This window comes from Aulostomus chinensis, chromosome 1, assembly GCF_037954235.1.
Source record: "Aulostomus chinensis isolate RoL2024-O1b breed Wild chromosome 1, RoL_Achi_v1.0, whole genome shotgun sequence".
NCBI lineage: Eukaryota > Metazoa > Chordata > Actinopteri > Syngnathiformes > Aulostomidae > Aulostomus > Aulostomus chinensis.
In genome coordinates this window covers 12,388,927-12,405,971 of record NC_141320.1, presented here as the reverse complement: position 1 = coordinate 12,405,971, position 17,045 = coordinate 12,388,927, and the positions used below count along the sequence as shown (strand labels likewise).

Here is a 17,045-nt window from a genome sequence, read left to right as displayed (position 1 = left end):
ACTGACAGCATCATTTGAGGTTTTGAGCAACTCTCATCACATCACTTTCGCATCATTATGAGATTTTTAGCAATTCTCACCACATCACTGTAGCATCATTTTGAGGTTTTTAGCAACTCTCATTACATCACTTTAGCATCATTTTGACATTAGTTGCAACTCTCACTACAACACTGTAGCATCATTTCTTAGGTTCGTAGCATCTCTCATTACATCACTTGATTATCATTTCTTATGTGAGAAGAAACTCTCACTACATCACTGTAGCTTTATTTTCAGTTAAGAAGAAACTCTCACTACATCACTGTAGCTTTATTTTCAGTTAAGAAGAAACTCTCACTACATTACTGTAGCTTTATTTTCAGTTAAGAAGAAACTCTCACTACATTACTGTAAGCATCAATTTGAGGATAGTGTCAACTCTTACTTCATCACTGCATCATTTTGAGGTTCGTAGCAACTCTCACTCCATGACTTTAGCATCAATTTTTAGGTTTTAAGCAACTCTCACTACATTACTGTCAGCATCATTTTGAGCATCCTAGTAACTCTCACTACATCACTGTCGCATCATTTCTTAGGTTCGGAGCAACTCTCATTACATCACTTTAGCATCATTTTTAAATTAGTAGCAACTGTCATTACATCACTTGAGCATCATTTTGAGGTTCGTAGAACTCTCACCACATCAGTGAAACATCATTTTGAGGTTAGTAGCAACTCTCACTACATCACTGAAGAATCATTTTGAGAATAGTTGAAACTCTCACTACATCACTGTAGCCTTATTTTGAGTTTAGCAGAAACTCTCACTACATTACTGTCAGCATCATTTTGAGGTTTTTAGCAACTCTCACCACATCACTGGAGCATCATTTCTTAGGGTAGTAGCAACTCTTACTACATCACTGAAGCATCATTTTGAGGATAGTAGTAACTCTTACTACACCACTGTCGAATCATTTAAAGGTTCGTAGCAATTCTCACTACATTACTGTCAGCATCATTTTGAGGTTCGTAGAACTCTCACCACATCACTGTAGCATCCTTTCTTAGGTTAGTAGCAAGTCTCATTACATCACTTCAGCATCATTTTGAGGTTCGTAGCAACTCTCATGACATCACTATCAGCATCATTTTGAGGTTAGTCGCAACTCTCACTACATTATTGTGGCATCATTTTGAGGTTTTTCGCAACTCTCACTACATCACTGTAGCATCATTTGTTTGGTTAGTGGCAATTCTTATTACATCACTGTAGCATCATTTGAGCATCGTAGCAACTCTCACGACATTACTGTTGCATCATCTTGCGGTTTTTAGCAACTCTCACCACATCACTGCAGCATCATTTCTTAGGTTTTTAGCAACTCTAACTACATCACTGTAGCATCATTTTTAGGTGAGTTGCAACTCTCAATACATTACTGTAATCATCATTTTGAGGTTTTTAGCAACTCTCACCACATCACAGTGGCATCATTTCTTAGGTTAGTAGCAACTCTCATTACATCACTGTCAGCATCATTTTGAGATTAGTAGCAACTCTCACTACATCACTGTAGCATCATTTTGAGGATTTTTGAAACTCCCACTTCATGAGTGTCAGCATCATTTTGAGATTAGTAGCAACTCTCACTACATCACTGTAGCATCAGTTTGAGGTTTTTAGCAACTCTCACTATATCACTATCAGCATCATTTTGAGGTTGGTAGCAACTCTCACAACATCACTGTAGCATTATTTTGAGTTAACAGAAACTCACACTACATTACTGTCAGTATCATTTTTAGGTTTTTAGCAACTCTCACTAAATGACTTTAGCATCATTTTGAGGTTCGTAGCAGCTCTCATGACATCACTTTGGCATCATTTTGAGGTTTGTAGCTACTCTCACTACATTACTGTAGCTTTATTTTGAGTTAAGCAGAAACTGTCACTACACTACTGTCAGTGTCATTTTTAGGGTTTTAGCAACTCTCACTACATCACTGTAGCATCATTTGGAGGATAGTAGCAACTCTCACTAAATGACTGTCAGCATCATTTTAAGGTTTCAAGCAACTTTTACTGCATCACTGGAGCATGATTTTGAGGTTAGTAGCAAGTCTCACTACATTACTGTAGCATCATTTTGAGGTTTTTCGCAACTCTCACCACATCACTGTAGCATCATTTTGAGGTTCGTAGCAACTCTCACTACATTACTGTTAGCATCATTTTGAGGTTCGTAGCAACTCTCACTACATTACTGTAGCATCATTTTGAGGTTCGTAGCAACTCTCACCACATCACTGTAGCATCATTTTGAGGTTCGTAGCAACTCTCACTACATTACTGACAGCATCATTTTGAGGTTTTTAGCAATTCTCACTACATTACTGTAGCATCATTTTGAGGTTTTAAGTAACTCTCACTACATTGCTGTAGCATCATTTTGAGGTTTTTAGCAACTCTCACCACATCACTGAAGAATCATTTTGAGATTTTTAGCAACTCTTACTATTTCACTGTAGCATCATTTTGAGGAAAGTAGCAACTCTCACTTCATGACTGTCAGCATCATTTTAAGGTTTGAAGCAACTCTCACTACATCACTGGAGCATCATTTTGAGGTTTTTAGCAACTCTCACAACATCACTGAAGCATCATTTTGAGATTTTTAGCAACTCTTACGATATCACTGTAGCATCATTTTGAGCTTCGTAGCAACTCTCACTACATCACTGTAGCATCATTTTGAGGTTTTAAGCAACTCTCACTAAATCACTGTTGCATCATTTCTTAGGTTTGTAGCAATTCTTTTTACATCACTGGAGCATCATGTCTTAGATTAGGAGCAACTCTCACTACATTACTGGAGCATCATATTGAGGTTCGTAGTGTCACGTCCCCATGGTCACGGGCATGGGGGCGTTGCATTATTTTTGACTTCCTTCCCTTCTCAGGTTCGAGCTTCATGGGGCGGAGCTGCTGACTAATTGGGAGCACCTGGGCCCGGCGTCTCCCAGCTATAAAGCAGGCGATCAACCTGGCCGGTTGTCTCTCGCTCACTCCTCCTGGCCCACGTCGGAGCGATGGTTGTGTTTCTTGAGTTATGTCTTGTTTAGTTCTCTGCATCCATCACACCGCACACATACACCCCCTGTACACTCATGCACACACTCGCACTCACCACTGACACTACTGATAACCACACTCCACTGTACGTTATGGTTTGCCTTGTGTTGATTTTGCGTTACTAATAATAAATTATTAGTTGTGTTTCACGTTTAGTCTGCGTCTCCCTCCTTCGATGTCACGATTTCTGAGCCGGGTCGTGACAGAAGCAACTCTCACCACATCACTGTCGCATTATTTTGAGATTTTAAGCAACTCTCAGTACATCACTGGAGCATCATTTTGAGGTTCATCGAAACTCTCACTACATAACTGTAGCATCATTTGGAGGATAGTAGCAACTCTCACTACATGACTGTCAGCATCATTTTAAGGTTTTAAGCAACTCTCAGTACATCACTGGAGCATCATTTTGAGGTTCATCGAAACTCTCACTACATCACTGTAGCATCATTTTGAGGATAGTAGCAACTCTCACCACATCACTTTCGCATCATTTATTAGGTTAGAAGCAACTCTCATGACATCACTTTCGCATCTTTTTGAAATTAGTAGATACTCTCATTACATCACTGTCAGCATCATTTTGAGTTCATTATTATCATTGAGGTTATTCGAATCTTTCACTGCATTACTGTTAGCATTATTTTGATTTCATTTGCAATTCTTACGACATCTCTGTCGCATTATTTTGAGGTTATTAGCAACTCTTCCTACATCCCTGTAGCATTGTTTTTGAGGTCGTTAGCAACTCTTCCTACATCACTGTAGCATTTTTTGAGGTTATTCGCAAATCTTACGACATCACTCTCAGCATCATTTTGAGATCATTAGTAACTTTAATTACATCACTGTAGCATCGTTTTGAGGTTCGTAGCAAATATTACTACAAGACTGTCAGCATCACTTTGAGGTTATTCGAAACTTTCACTACATTACTGTCAGCATCACTTTCAGTTTGTTAGCAATCCTTAGAACATCACGGTAGCATCATTTTGAGGTTCGTCGCAACTATTACTACAATAATGTCAGTATTATTTTGAGTTTATTAGCAATTCTTACGACATCAGTTTCGCATTATTTTGAGTTTTTTAGCAACTCTTACTAGATTACCGTCAGCATCATTTTGAGTTCATTAGCAATTCTTACAACATCACTGTCGCATCATTTTGAGTTCATTAGCAATTCTTACGACATCACTGTCGCATCATTTTGAGGTTATTAGCAACTATTACTACATTACTGTCAGCATCACTGAGTTTATTAGCATCTATCACCACGTGACTGTTAGCATCGTTTTGAGTTCAATAGCAATTCTTACGACATCACTGTCATCATCATTTTTAGGTTACTCGCAGCTCTAACCACATGACTGTCAGCATCACTTTGAGGTTATTCGAAACTTTCACTACATTACTGTTAGTATCATTTTGAGTTTATTAGCAATTCTTACGACATCACAGTAGCATTATCTTGAGTTTCGTAGCAACTCTTACTACATGACTGTCAGCATCACTTTGAGGTTATTCGAAACACTTACTACATTGCTGTAAGCATCACTGAGTTGATTAGCAACTATCACTACATTACAGTTAGCATCATTTTAAGTTCATTAGCAATTCTTCCGACATCACTTTCAGCATCATTTTGAGGTTATTACCAATTCTTCTGACATCACTGTCGCATTATTTTGAGGTTGTTAGCAACTCTTACTACATTACTGTTGCATTATTTTAAGCAACTCTTTCTAACTGACTGTCAGCATCACTTTGAGGTTGTTCGAAACACTGACTACATTACTTTAAGCATCACTGAGTTAATTAGCAACTATCACTACATTACTGTTAACATCATTTTGAGTTCATTAGCAATTCTTCCGACATCACTGTCGCAATATTTTGAGGTTCGTAGCAACTTTTACTACATTACTATCAGCATCACTTTTAGGTTATTCAAAACTTTCACTCCATTACTGTTAGCATCATTTTGAGTTCATTAGCAATTCTTACTACATCACTGTCGCATCATTTTGAGATCATTAGCAATTCTTCCGACATCACTATCGCATTATTTTGAGGTTCGTAGCAACTCTTTCTACTTTACTGTTGCATTATTTTGACGTTATTAGCAGCTCTCACTACATTACTGTCAGAATCATTTTGAGGTTATTAGCAGCTCTCACTAGATTACTGTCAGCATCATTTTGAGTTCATTAGCAATTCTTACTACATTACTGTTGCATTATTTTGAGGTTAGTAGCAACTCTTACTACATTATTGTGGCATCATTTTGAGGTTTTTCGCAACTCTCACTACATCACTGTAGCATCATTTGTTTGGTTAGCAATTCTTCCGACATCATTGTCGCATTATTTTGAAGTTCATAGAAACTCTTACTACATGACTGTCAGCATTACTTTGAGGTTATTCGAAACTTTCACAACATTACTTTTAGCATCATTTTGAGTTCATTAGCAATTCTAATGCGGCTCGAGGCCACGCTGGTTCACCGAGCGACAAGGTGAGCCTTGAAAACGGCATCGGCCGAGCTTCCCGGGCTTTGGATACCCTGGTGAATTCCCCAAATGTGGGAGTCTCAACTGCATAATTTCTGACAGTGGGGGACTGCGTCCGCGCTCTCCCCTGTGATCGTGTGAAAAAAGGAAAGAAAGAAAGAAAGGCCGACCACGGCGGCAACAACAACAACGGTGACCGCCTGTCCCGGCCAGTTGGCGGTCTCTTCTTGTGCTGGCCAGCCTGAGGAGACCGCGGAGGACGTAGCCTCGATGAGCTCCCAGTATCTCTCACACCTTCCAGCCCTAAATGAAGAGGGCAGGGTTTCTGCCACATTTAGTTGAGGGTCATGGTATCTGACAAGCCCTGAGCTCAGGACAATACATCCACGGCTCGTCTTCGCAGTAAGTGGAATGATACCAGAGAATTCATGCGTGGGAGGAGATCAACTTGGAAAACCCCGACTCCAGGATGAGTCGCTGGCTTGTGGCTTTGAACACCGCTTTGTTTTTCTTTGAGTCGCCCCACTAGCATAGCAGGGTGAAGGCACCGATTGCCTTTGCTTTGGATAGCAGTGGGGACAACCAGTGTGCCAGATGTAGTGTTTATGGCACTGCATTTTGTGTCGCCACCCAAAATGTTGCAGTTCCTGCCCACAGCCGCGGCCGGGATTGGCTGTACCGGGGGTGCTGACTCTCACGTCGGGTGGCTGACGGGCATCGCTTCTCGGCCTTTTGGCTAAGATCAAGTGTAGTATCTGTTCTTATCAGTTTAATATCTGGTACGTTCCCTATCCGGGAACCATATATTAAATTGCTTTTTGGAACAGGGAGATGGATCGGGAGCTTGCTCTGTCCTTTCCACGCATCAACCTGGTATTGCAGTGTTTCCAGGAGTGGTGTAATGCCCTGCATTTCTCGTCGGAAATAAAACAAGCCTCCGCCAGGCACTCGCTCACCTGCTCCACCCAAAGCCGGACCAGGGTTCTCCTCCTGCACTGCAGCTTTTCCTCAGCCTGCGGCCGCAATGGCCTTCCAGGAACGGTGCGGGCCTCTCCCCTTTAGTCAGGAGCAAATCCCGTGCTCTTCAGGCCAACTCTCGAGTTCTGCACATGAGGCCGGGGCTGGATTTCCGCCCGCGCTGCCGCTGGGCGTCAAGTTGTGGCTCCGTTTGCACTCCAGATAAGGATGGAGGTCCGCTGACGGCACTGCTCTCGGAGCCTTTCCCAAAAGGCTTTGGAATGCACTCTGAAAGACCTGAACCTTCAATGTGCCTGAGCTTCCCGGGCTTGGGATATCCAACATCCGGCATCGTTGTGAGAAACAAAGGGGGCTGCGCACGCGGCAGATTGGCACAAGGTAGGAAAGATCAGGCGCTGTGTCGGCCTCCCTGCCTGTCAGTCAGAAGGCTGTGTCCCTGGAGCTCATGTCTGTTCCTAAGCTCAGCGAGTCATACTTACCTGGCAGGGGAGATACCATGATCAGCAAGGTGGTTCTCCCCGGGTGAGGCTCAGCCATTGCACTGGGGGTGTGCTGACCCTGGTGAATTCCCCAAATGTGGGAATCTCGACTGCATAATTTCTGACAGTGGGGGACTGCGTCCGCGCTCTCCCCTGTGATCGTGTGAAAAAAGGAAAGAAAGAAAGAAAGGCCGACCACGGCGGCAACAACAACAACGGTGACCGCCTGTCCCGGCCAGTTGGCGGTCTCCTCTTGTGCTGGCCAGCCTGAGGAGACCGCGAAGGACGTAGCCTCGATGAGCTCCCAGTATCTCTCACACCTTCCAGCCCTAAATGAAGAGGGCAGGGTTTCTGCCACATTTAGTTGAGGGTCATGGTATCTGACAAGCCCTGAGCTCAGGACAATACATCCACGGCTCGTCTTCGCAGTAAGTGGAATGATACCAGAGAATTCATGCGTGGGAGGAGATCAACTTGGAAAACCCCGACTCCAGGATGAGTCGCTGGCTTGTGGCTTTGAACACCGCTTTGTTTTTCTTTGAGTCGCCCCACTAGCATAGCAGGGTGAAGGCACCGATTGCCTTTGCTTTGGATAGCAGTGGGGACAACCAGTGTGCCAGATGTAGTGTTTATGGCACTGCATTTTGTGTCGCCACCCAAAATGTTGCAGTTCCTGCCCACAGCCGCGGCCGGGATTGGCTGTACCGGGGGTGCTGGCTCTCACGTCGGGTGGCTGACGGGCATCGCTTCTCGGCCTTTTGGCTAAGATCAAGTGTAGTATCTGTTCTTATCAGTATAATATCTGGTACGTTCCCTATCCGGGAACCATATATTAAAATGCTTTTTGGAACAGGGAGACGGAACGGGAGCTTGCTCCGTCCTTTCCACGCATCAACCTGGTATTGCAGTGTTTCCAGGAGTGGTGCAATGCCCCGCATTTCTCGTCGGAAAAAAAACAAGCCTCCGCCAGGCACTCGCTCACCTGCTCCACCCAAAGCCGGACCAGGGTTCTCCTCCTGCACTGCAGCTTTTCCTCAGCCTGCGGCCGCAATGGCCTTCCAGGAACAGTGCGGGCCCCTCCCCTTTTGTCAGGAGCAAATCCCGTGCTCTTCAGGCCAACTCTCGAGTGCTGCACATGAGGCCGGGGCTGGATTTCCGCCCGCGCTGCCGCTGGGCGTCAAGTTGTGGCTCCGTTTGCACTCCAGATAAGGATGGAGGTCCGCTGACGGCACTGCTCTCGGAGCCTTTCCCAAAAGGCTTTGGAATGCACTCTGAAAGACCTGAACCTTCAATGTGCCTGAGCTTCCCGGGCTTGGGATATCCGACATCCGGCATCGTTGTGAGAAACAAAGGGGGCTGCGCACGCGGCAGATTGGCACAAGGTAGGAAAGATCAGGCGCTGTGTCGGCCTCCCTGCCTGTCAGTCAGAAGGCTGTGTCCCTGGAGCTCATGTCTGTTCCTAAGCTCAGCGAGTCATACTTACCTGGCAGGGGAGATACCATGATCAGCAAGGTGGTTCTCCCCGGGTGAGGCTCAGCCATTGCACTGGGGCTGTGCTGACCCTGGTGAATTCCCCAAATGTGGGAATCTCGACTGCATAATTTCTGACAGTGGGGGACTGCGTCCGCGCTCTCCCCTGTGATCGTGTGAAAAAAGGAAAGAAAGAAAGAAAGGCCGACCACGGCGGCAACAACAACAACGGTGACTGCCTGTCCCGGCCAGTTGGCGGTCTCCTCTTGTGCTGGCCAGCCTGAGGAGACCGCGGAGGACGTAGCCTCGATGAGCTCCCAGTATCTCTCACACCTTCCAGCCCTGAATGAAGAGGGCAGGGTTTCTGCCACATTTAGTTGAGGGTCATGGTATCTGACAAGCCCTGAGCTCAGGACAATACATCCACGGCTCGTCTTCGCAGTAAGTGGAATGATACCAGAGAATTCATGCGTGGGAGGAGATCAACTTGGAAAACCCCGACTCCAGGATGAGTCGCTGGCTTGTGGCTTTGAACACCGCTTTGTTTTTCTTTGAGTCGCCCCACTAGCATAGCAGGGTGAAGGCACCGATTGCCTTTGCTTTGGATAGCAGTGGGGACAACCAGTGTGCCAGATGTAGTGTTTATGGCACTGCATTTTGTGTCGCCACCCAAAATGTTGCAGTTCCTGCCCACAGCCGCGGCCGGGATTGGCTGTACCGGGGGTGCTGGCTCTCACGTCGGGTGGTTGACAGGCATCGCTTCTCGGCCTTTTGGCTAAGATCAAGTGTAGTATCTGTTCTTATCAGTTTAATATCTGGTACGTTCCCTATCCGGGAACCATATATTAAATTGCTTTTTGGAACAGGGAGACGGAACGGGAGCTTGCTCCGTCCTTTCCACGCATCAACCTGGTATTGCAGTGTTACCAGGAGTGGTGCAATGCCCCGCATTTCTCGTCGGAAAAAAAACAAGCCTCCGCCAGGCACTCGCTCACCTGCTCCACCCAAAGCCGGACCAGGGTTCTCCTCCTGCACTGCAGCTTTTCCTCAGCCTGCGGCCGCAATGGCCTTCCAGGAACAGTGCGGGCCCCTCCCCTTTTGTCAGGAGCAAATCCCGTGCTCTTCAGGCCAACTCTCGAGTGCTGCACATGAGGCCGGGGCTGGATTTCCGCCCGCGCTGCCGCTGGGCGTCAAGTTGTGGCTCCGTTTGCACTCCAGATAAGGATGGAGGTCCGCTGACGGCACTGCTCTCGGAGCCTTTCCCAAAAGGCTTTGGAATGCACTCTGAAAGACCTGAACCTTCAATGTGCCTGTTTTGCCCAGAGATGGATTGTGAACTTGATGTTGAAATGTGAAACCCCAGCTTGCTGCCTTCAGTCTTTCGGAATTGGGCCGCTTGCGTTGACAGCTCTCATGGTCGCGACGCTCCATCCAAGGGTGAAAGCGGACGGAGATTGTTTTTTTTACTGCGGGGCACGATGCGTGCGGTTAGAGGCCACGCTGGTGCCCCCAGCGAGAAGGTGAGCCTTGAAAACGGCATCGGTCGAGCTTCCCGGGCTTGGGATATCCGACATCCGGATATGACAAGCCCTGAGCTCAGGACAATACATCCACGGCTCGTCTTCGCAGTAAGTGGAAGGATACCAGAGAGAATTCATGCGTGGGAGGAGATCAACTTGGAAAACCCCGACTCTCAATTCTGACGACATCACTGTCGCATCATTTTGAGATCATTAGCAATTCTTCTTACATCACTGTCGCATTATTTTTAGTTTCATAGCAACTCTTACTACATTACTGTGTCATTATTTTAAGGTTTTTAGCAACTCTTCATAAATTACTGTCAGCATCACTTTGAGTTTATTAGCAACTATCACTACATTACTGTCAGCATCATTCTTGAATTCATTAGCAATTCTTCCGGCATCACTGTAGCATAATTTTGAGATCATTAGCAAGTCTTACTACATCAATGTCACATCATGTTGCTATCATTAGCAATTCTTACGACATCACCGTAGTATTATTTTGAGGTTCGTAGCAACTCTTACTACATGACTGTCAGCATCACTTTGAGTTCATTAACAATTCTTCCGACATCACTGTAGCATCATTTTTAGGTTACTCGCAACTCTAACCAGGTGACTGTCAGCATCACTTTGAGGTTATTCGAAACTTTCACTACATCACTGTCGCATCATTTTGAGATCATTAGCAATTCTTCTGACATCACTGTCGCATTATTTTGAGGTTCGTAGCAACTCTTACTGCATGACTGTCAGCATCACTTTGAGGTTATTCGAAACTTTCACTACATTACAGTTAGCATCATTTTGAGTTCCTTAGCAGTTCTTCCGACATCACTGTCGCATTATTTTGAGGTTCGTAGCAACTCTTACTACATGACTGTCAGCATCACTTTGAGGTAGTTCGAAACACTTACGACATTACTGTAAGCATCACTGAGTTTATTAGCAACTATCGCTACATTACTGTTGGCATTATTTTGAGTTCATTAGCAATTCTTACTACATGACCGTCACATCATTTTGATATCATTAGCAATTCTTACAACATCACTGTAGCATCATTTTGAGATCATTAGCAATTCTTCCGACATCGCTGTCGCATTATTTTGAGTTTTGTAGCAACTCTTACTATATGACTGTCAGCATCACTTTGAGGCCATTCGAAACTTTCATTCCATAACAGTTAGCATCATTTTGAGTTCATTAGCAATTCTTGCTACATCACTGTCGCATCATTTTGAGACCATTAGCAATTCTTCCAACATCACTGTCGCATTATTTTGAGGTTCGAAGCAACTCTGACTACATGACTGTCAGCATCACTTTGAGGTAGTTCGAAACACTTACTACATTACTGTTAGCATCATTTTGAGTTTATTAGCAATTCTTATGACAACAGTGTAGCATCATTTTAACGTTAGTTTCAACTCTTCCTACATTACCGTCAGCATCATTTTTAGTTTTTTAGCATCTCTTACTACATCACTGTAGCATCATTTTGAGTTCATTAGCAACTCTTCCGACGTCACTGTCGCATTATTTTGAGTTTAGTAGCAACTCTTACTACATGACTGTCAGCGTCATTTTGAGGGAGTTTGAAACTCTTACTACATTATTGTAAGTATCACTGAGTTTATTAGCAACTATCACTACGTTACTGTTAGCATCATTTTGAGCTCTTTAGAAATTCTTCTGAAATCACTGTCGCATTATTTTGAGGTTATTAGCAACTCTTAATACATTACTGTCCGCATCACTTTGAGGTTATTCGAAACTTTCACTACATTACTGTTAGCATCATTTTGAATTTATTAGCAGCTCTTACTAGATTACCGTCGCATCATTTTGAGATCATGAGCAATTCTTCCGACATCACAGTCGCATTATTTTGTGGTTTTTAGCAACTCTTACTACATGACTGTAAGCATCACTGAGTTTATTAGCAACTATCAATACATTACTGTTTGCATCGTTTTGAGTTTATTAGCAATTCTTACGACATCACTGTCGCATCATTTTATATCATTAGCAATTCTTCTGAAATCACTGTCGCATTACTTTGAGGTTCGAAGCAACTCTTATTACATTACTGTCAGCATCACTTTGAGGTTAATCGAAACTCTAACCACATGACTGTCAGCATCACTTAGTTTATTAGCAACTATCACTACATTACTGTTAGCATCATTTTGAGTTCATTAGCAATGTGGGGCTTTGATTGGGAATTGTAAGAAAAATCCCTGAATGAACAACACAAACACAGACTGTGTCTGAAATTCCACACCTGCACCCGAAACCAGTGTGGAATCAATTGTATCCACTATCCATACTGATTCTGGAGAAATTTCTTTGTGTGTTTTGATGGACGCGAGCCAAGCAGAAATTTCCCACAATGCAATAGGGCGGCGTTTGGTCAGTGTTGAGGAGGCGTCAGTCTGACAATGATGTCATATTATTGTGTCATCACTTGACCAGACCCAAAAGTAGGCTCAGGTATCAGTTTCTTCTCAATGCTAATGTCTGCTAGCTTAGTCTGCTACTTTGATGGCTCTGCCTGCTCAAAGGTCCAGACCCCTGGATGTGGTGGTTCCTACCTGAATGTAGATTATGTCAGCTCATGTTGTTAAATCAACTCACCAGGAACACCAGTAGATTTCAATGGACTGACAATGAGTCTCATTGAATGGGTGTCTTGTCCAATGAGAAACAATCAGTCTCAGGTTGAAGCTCATCAATGAGGTCTTGTGGATCAGTGGCTTGCATGAATGAATGAGTTGGAAGACTTCTTGGAAATTAAAGAGGATTTAATACAATTAAGAAAACACTTAAGACAGAGTGATAATTCCAGCAGAGTAATTAAGGCCCATATTGAGTAGCAGGTATGAATTAGCCTGGATTTATCTGAGCTTCAAGTAGACGGCTAAGAGGCAGGTGGAAAGGTGTGTAGGATGAACGATGGTGACCTCCAACCAAATGAAGAGGACTGAGTGGAGGCTGACCAGCTCTACGGAGTCAGGCGGAGTTTGGCAGCGAGACAGGAGTCCAGGCCTGAATCGGTGAAAACCAACGTAACCGGCTTACGTTCTCAGCTGGATTCTCCCATCGATGTACGACGCCTCTCCAACGAACTGGTGGGAGGACGGCCTCCAAAGCCTCCACCTCGTCGACCGTGGCTCTCGCTGAGATTCGCTCGATGAAGAAGGGAAGCGCGTTGATTGGCTACCCTCTGGTCTCAGGCTGCTGGCTGCCTGGACTAAGCTGCTCTTCTCCAACACAAAGGTGGCTTCTCTCTCTTCAAGGCTCACAGGAGGTCAAGAGTGTAGCGACCGTGAGCCGAGATCGATGATGAATTACAAAAATAGAAAATCAAAAAATAAATTAGAGGAATAGAAAAGGGGGGGGGCGGACCAGCTGCTCTAGGAGCTCACACACAAAGGGCAGAAACAAGAAGCACTGAAGAGAGCGCCAGCAGTGGATGGTGCCACCACTGTTACAGTAAACTGGTCCACCTCAGAGCAGTGACCTTTGACCTGTGAGGGGTTGTTGGCCAATCAGCACACTTTGCTGTCTTCAGTCCTTCTCAGATATCAACAAATGAAGCTGGTTGAACAGACAGCAATCATCATCACTCAGAGACATCACCTGGAGAGGAAGACTGCTCCGAGTTCTGACAATGACAGTGAAGAGGCAAGGAGAGCTGGACAACCACAGACAGTGAAACATTCGGAACATCATGTTGATGCACGTGTGTGTGTGTGTGTGTGTGTGTGTGTGTGTGTGTGTGTGTCAGAATCTGAATCAGAATCTTTTATTTTCGTTGTAGGGGGGGGGGGTACAGTGACAATAGTTAGAGCGCTCTTCCAGAGCCACCGTGCACCACAGAATGCAGATACAAAGAAAAGATAGAAAAGATAAAAGCAAGATAAAAGACACTGTTAGAACAGAAAGATCCATCAACCCACCAACCAGAGGTGTGTCTGGTACAGATGTGGAATTATTGGCTCACACAATGTTGAGGACACTGGAAGAAGACAAACAAAAAAGGCTGGTGTGATCCAGACCTTCATCAAAAATGGTCCTGGAGAACTGTTCAATGTGTCAGGACTTCAGAAGCTCCAATCCTCTCTAAGGTCCAGTGAGAGTGGAAGAGATTATAAATGAGAGAAGCAGGGCCCTCACTCAGAACTGAACCAGCTCAGTTGGGAGAGCCTTAGACTGAAGATCTAAAGGTCCCTGGTCCGATCCCAGGTTTCAGCAGAGGAGCAGCATTGGCTTTACTTTCCAGTGGAGGAACTGCAGACATGAAGGAAACTAACATCTTGTCCTGTGCATTCTTGTGACATTCAGGACATTTTTGGAGCCTCTTGTTGGATTTTGCCACAGAGAATCAGAGCCAATCAAAAGCATGGAGGACTTTAACATGGAGGACTGAACAAGTCAAGAAAGCATCAGTTTGACCTTCACAGGTGTTTCTGTTCCTGTCTCAATGCTGTAGAAAGAGCCTGAGGAGCTCAGACGGTAGAGCATCAGACTTTTAATGTGAGGGTCCAGGGTTCAAGTCCCTGTTCAGGTGCTGTGGAGGTTCCAGTGTTTGACAACATGGTACTGGATGAAGTTTAGTGTTGAACAAACTGTCAACATTAAAAGTAGAAGTGTTCTTGTCTTGCCACTGTGAGACTGTTGCTAGGAAAGTGACCACTAATAATTTCATGTGGCATGCAATTAACAAAAGACCTACATTGATGGTGGAGGGGGGCTGGAGCCTATCCCAGCATCTACGGGCCAGAGGCGGGGTTCACCCTGGACAGGTCACCAGTCCATCACAGGGTCAACATACAGAGACGAACAACCATTCACACTCACATTCATACCTACGGTCAATTTAGAGTGTCCAATCAGCCTCGTCCCCAATTACATGTCTTTGGACAGTGGGAAGGAGCCGGAGTACCAGAGAGAACCCACGCATTCATGGGGAGAACATGCAGGCTCTACACAGAAAGATTCCCCACCCGAGCCTGGACTCAAACCAGAACCTTCTTGCTGTGAGGCCACAGTGCTCACCACTGCACCATCATGCTGCCATGCTCTCTTCTACTTTCCTCAATTGTGTTTCTTTCATGTCCTACTGAGATCAAAGACAGAATTCTAGCTACTGTCAAAGCCCTGATGACATCATCAGGAATTCTGACTTTGATCTGGAGACTCTTGCTTTAATCTGAATTTGACCTGACTAATGTTTAAGTTTAGGTTGCATGATACCGACCACCTCATTTCTCCTGATGGACTGGTGACCTGCCCAGGGTGAACCCTGCCTCTTGAACAACGTCACCTGGGATCGCCCCCCCCCATGACCCCATACCCCCTTCCCTCATGTGACTCTTTCATGCGGGCCTCTCAAAACAAAAACATGGCGGCCGCTCCTGTCATTTTCGGAGGAAAGTGCCTTCTTCCAAGATAATTTTGATTCAATAAAGCATTCTGATGACATTTCTAGAGAGAAATATGCATTTTGTCATAATCTTCGCTCAGTTCTTGTGTTTAATCTTTGGTTTGTTCGTTATTACGATGAATCTTTCACCTCTCGGAAGAGAGTCGTGACAGTGTCACATTTCTACTGTTGCTATGTTGGTTGCTAAGGACGCCATTACGGACGAGTGTCATTTCAAGATAGGTTTGATTTTTAAAAAGCATTTTAAGGACATTTCTGGCGAGAAATATAAATTTTATTTCCATAATATTCGCTGTTCAATAAAGAATAATATGAAATGGATTTTAGTGCCCCAGGAATTACAAACATCTGCTTCCGTGGAAGTCGCCCCCGTTCTTCTGTGAGAAAATCCGGTAGTTGTCGCTCACTCCGAGGAAAAAAAACAAATATTTTTAATACTTCATCTTTTGATTAATAAGACAATCTACAAATTCATTTAATTTCTGCATGTTTATTCTACCTACGAAGTCCATTTGTCACCATTATAGATCGACCAATCAGCATTAAGAATATAAACAATGACTCAAACTAATGGCGGTCTGCTGACGTCACATCCGTCACAGAGGCTCACTCCTGCACTCAGAGGTGGCCTTTTAGTTCCATCACTTCACGCTGTATTTACAGATTTATGATTGAGGGGAACAAACCACTCTGATGTCTGGGTTCATCAAGGATATCATTAAAGAAATCCTAACTATCTGGCCAGTTAAATTGATCCTAACTGTTCTTCAGATGTTGTGCTGGTAATGTCATGTAGTTTCTTTTCCAATGTAACTTTGTCGTTCTGATGTGTGTATTTTTACTGCTCCAACAAAGCTGTTCCTCTTCTGGGGAAATCAATCATTCAGGCAATCAATAACTGAGTGTCTCTGATGCTGTACTGTAGTATTGCAGTACAACAACACTCTGATCCTTCCTTTTCAAATGTTTTTATTGTGTTTCTCTCATCAGGTGTTCAAAATGATGACAATAAAAATCAATAATTGATATTCAGCTTTGTTTCAACAGTAATAATTGATCAGAAATGAGGCCTGATGGCTGCAATAGCAGCTTTGTGCTGTTCAGTGACTCCTGCTATAAAAAGGAGTCAAGGCCGTCTTAAAGATGTGAAAATGTTCCAAAGATCCTTCTTCATGTTGGTCCTGAACAAGATTGGTGTCAGGCCTTTTTTCAAAGGAGCTCCAAAAGGCTCACTTAACCCTTTGAGGCCTGGCTGAGACATGAGGCCTGTTGACCTTTGACCCTGTTGCTCTTTTGCTCTCATTGGCCTCTCCAGTGGGTACAGACCTGAAACTTTATGAAATCCTAATCTGGTGGAATAATTCTAGAACCCCCTCCCAAACAGGAAGTGGCTTCAGGAAGGAGGTGGGGCTTCAAAGTTTTAAATATTGGTTTCTGGCAGAGGTGTGAACTCCTCCCAGAAAGCTCATCTCATTTGGAGCAACTTTGACCAGTTATGATGCTT

The 17,045-nt window shown here is 44.3% G+C and overlaps 5 non-coding genes across 5 annotated transcripts; all 5 read left to right on the top strand.

The window, feature by feature from the left end:
• Nucleotides 1-6,352: 6,352 nt before the first annotated feature.
• On the top strand, nt 6,353-6,543 carry LOC147270382 (U2 spliceosomal RNA). The gene has a single exon (XR_015117396.1). It is a non-coding gene; the product is annotated as a U2 spliceosomal RNA (small nuclear RNA).
• A 542-nt stretch (nt 6,544-7,085) lies between these two features.
• LOC147270381 (U1 spliceosomal RNA) lies at nt 7,086-7,249 on the top strand. The gene has a single exon (XR_015116889.1). It is a non-coding gene; the product is annotated as a U1 spliceosomal RNA (small nuclear RNA).
• A 586-nt stretch (nt 7,250-7,835) lies between these two features.
• On the top strand, nt 7,836-8,026 carry LOC147270380 (U2 spliceosomal RNA). The gene has a single exon (XR_015117399.1). It is a non-coding gene; the product is annotated as a U2 spliceosomal RNA (small nuclear RNA).
• A 542-nt stretch (nt 8,027-8,568) lies between these two features.
• LOC147270379 (U1 spliceosomal RNA) lies at nt 8,569-8,732 on the top strand. The gene has a single exon (XR_015116718.1). It is a non-coding gene; the product is annotated as a U1 spliceosomal RNA (small nuclear RNA).
• Nucleotides 8,733-9,318: 586 nt separating this feature from the next.
• On the top strand, nt 9,319-9,509 carry LOC147270378 (U2 spliceosomal RNA). The gene has a single exon (XR_015117209.1). It is a non-coding gene; the product is annotated as a U2 spliceosomal RNA (small nuclear RNA).
• Nucleotides 9,510-17,045: the final 7,536 nt, after the last annotated feature.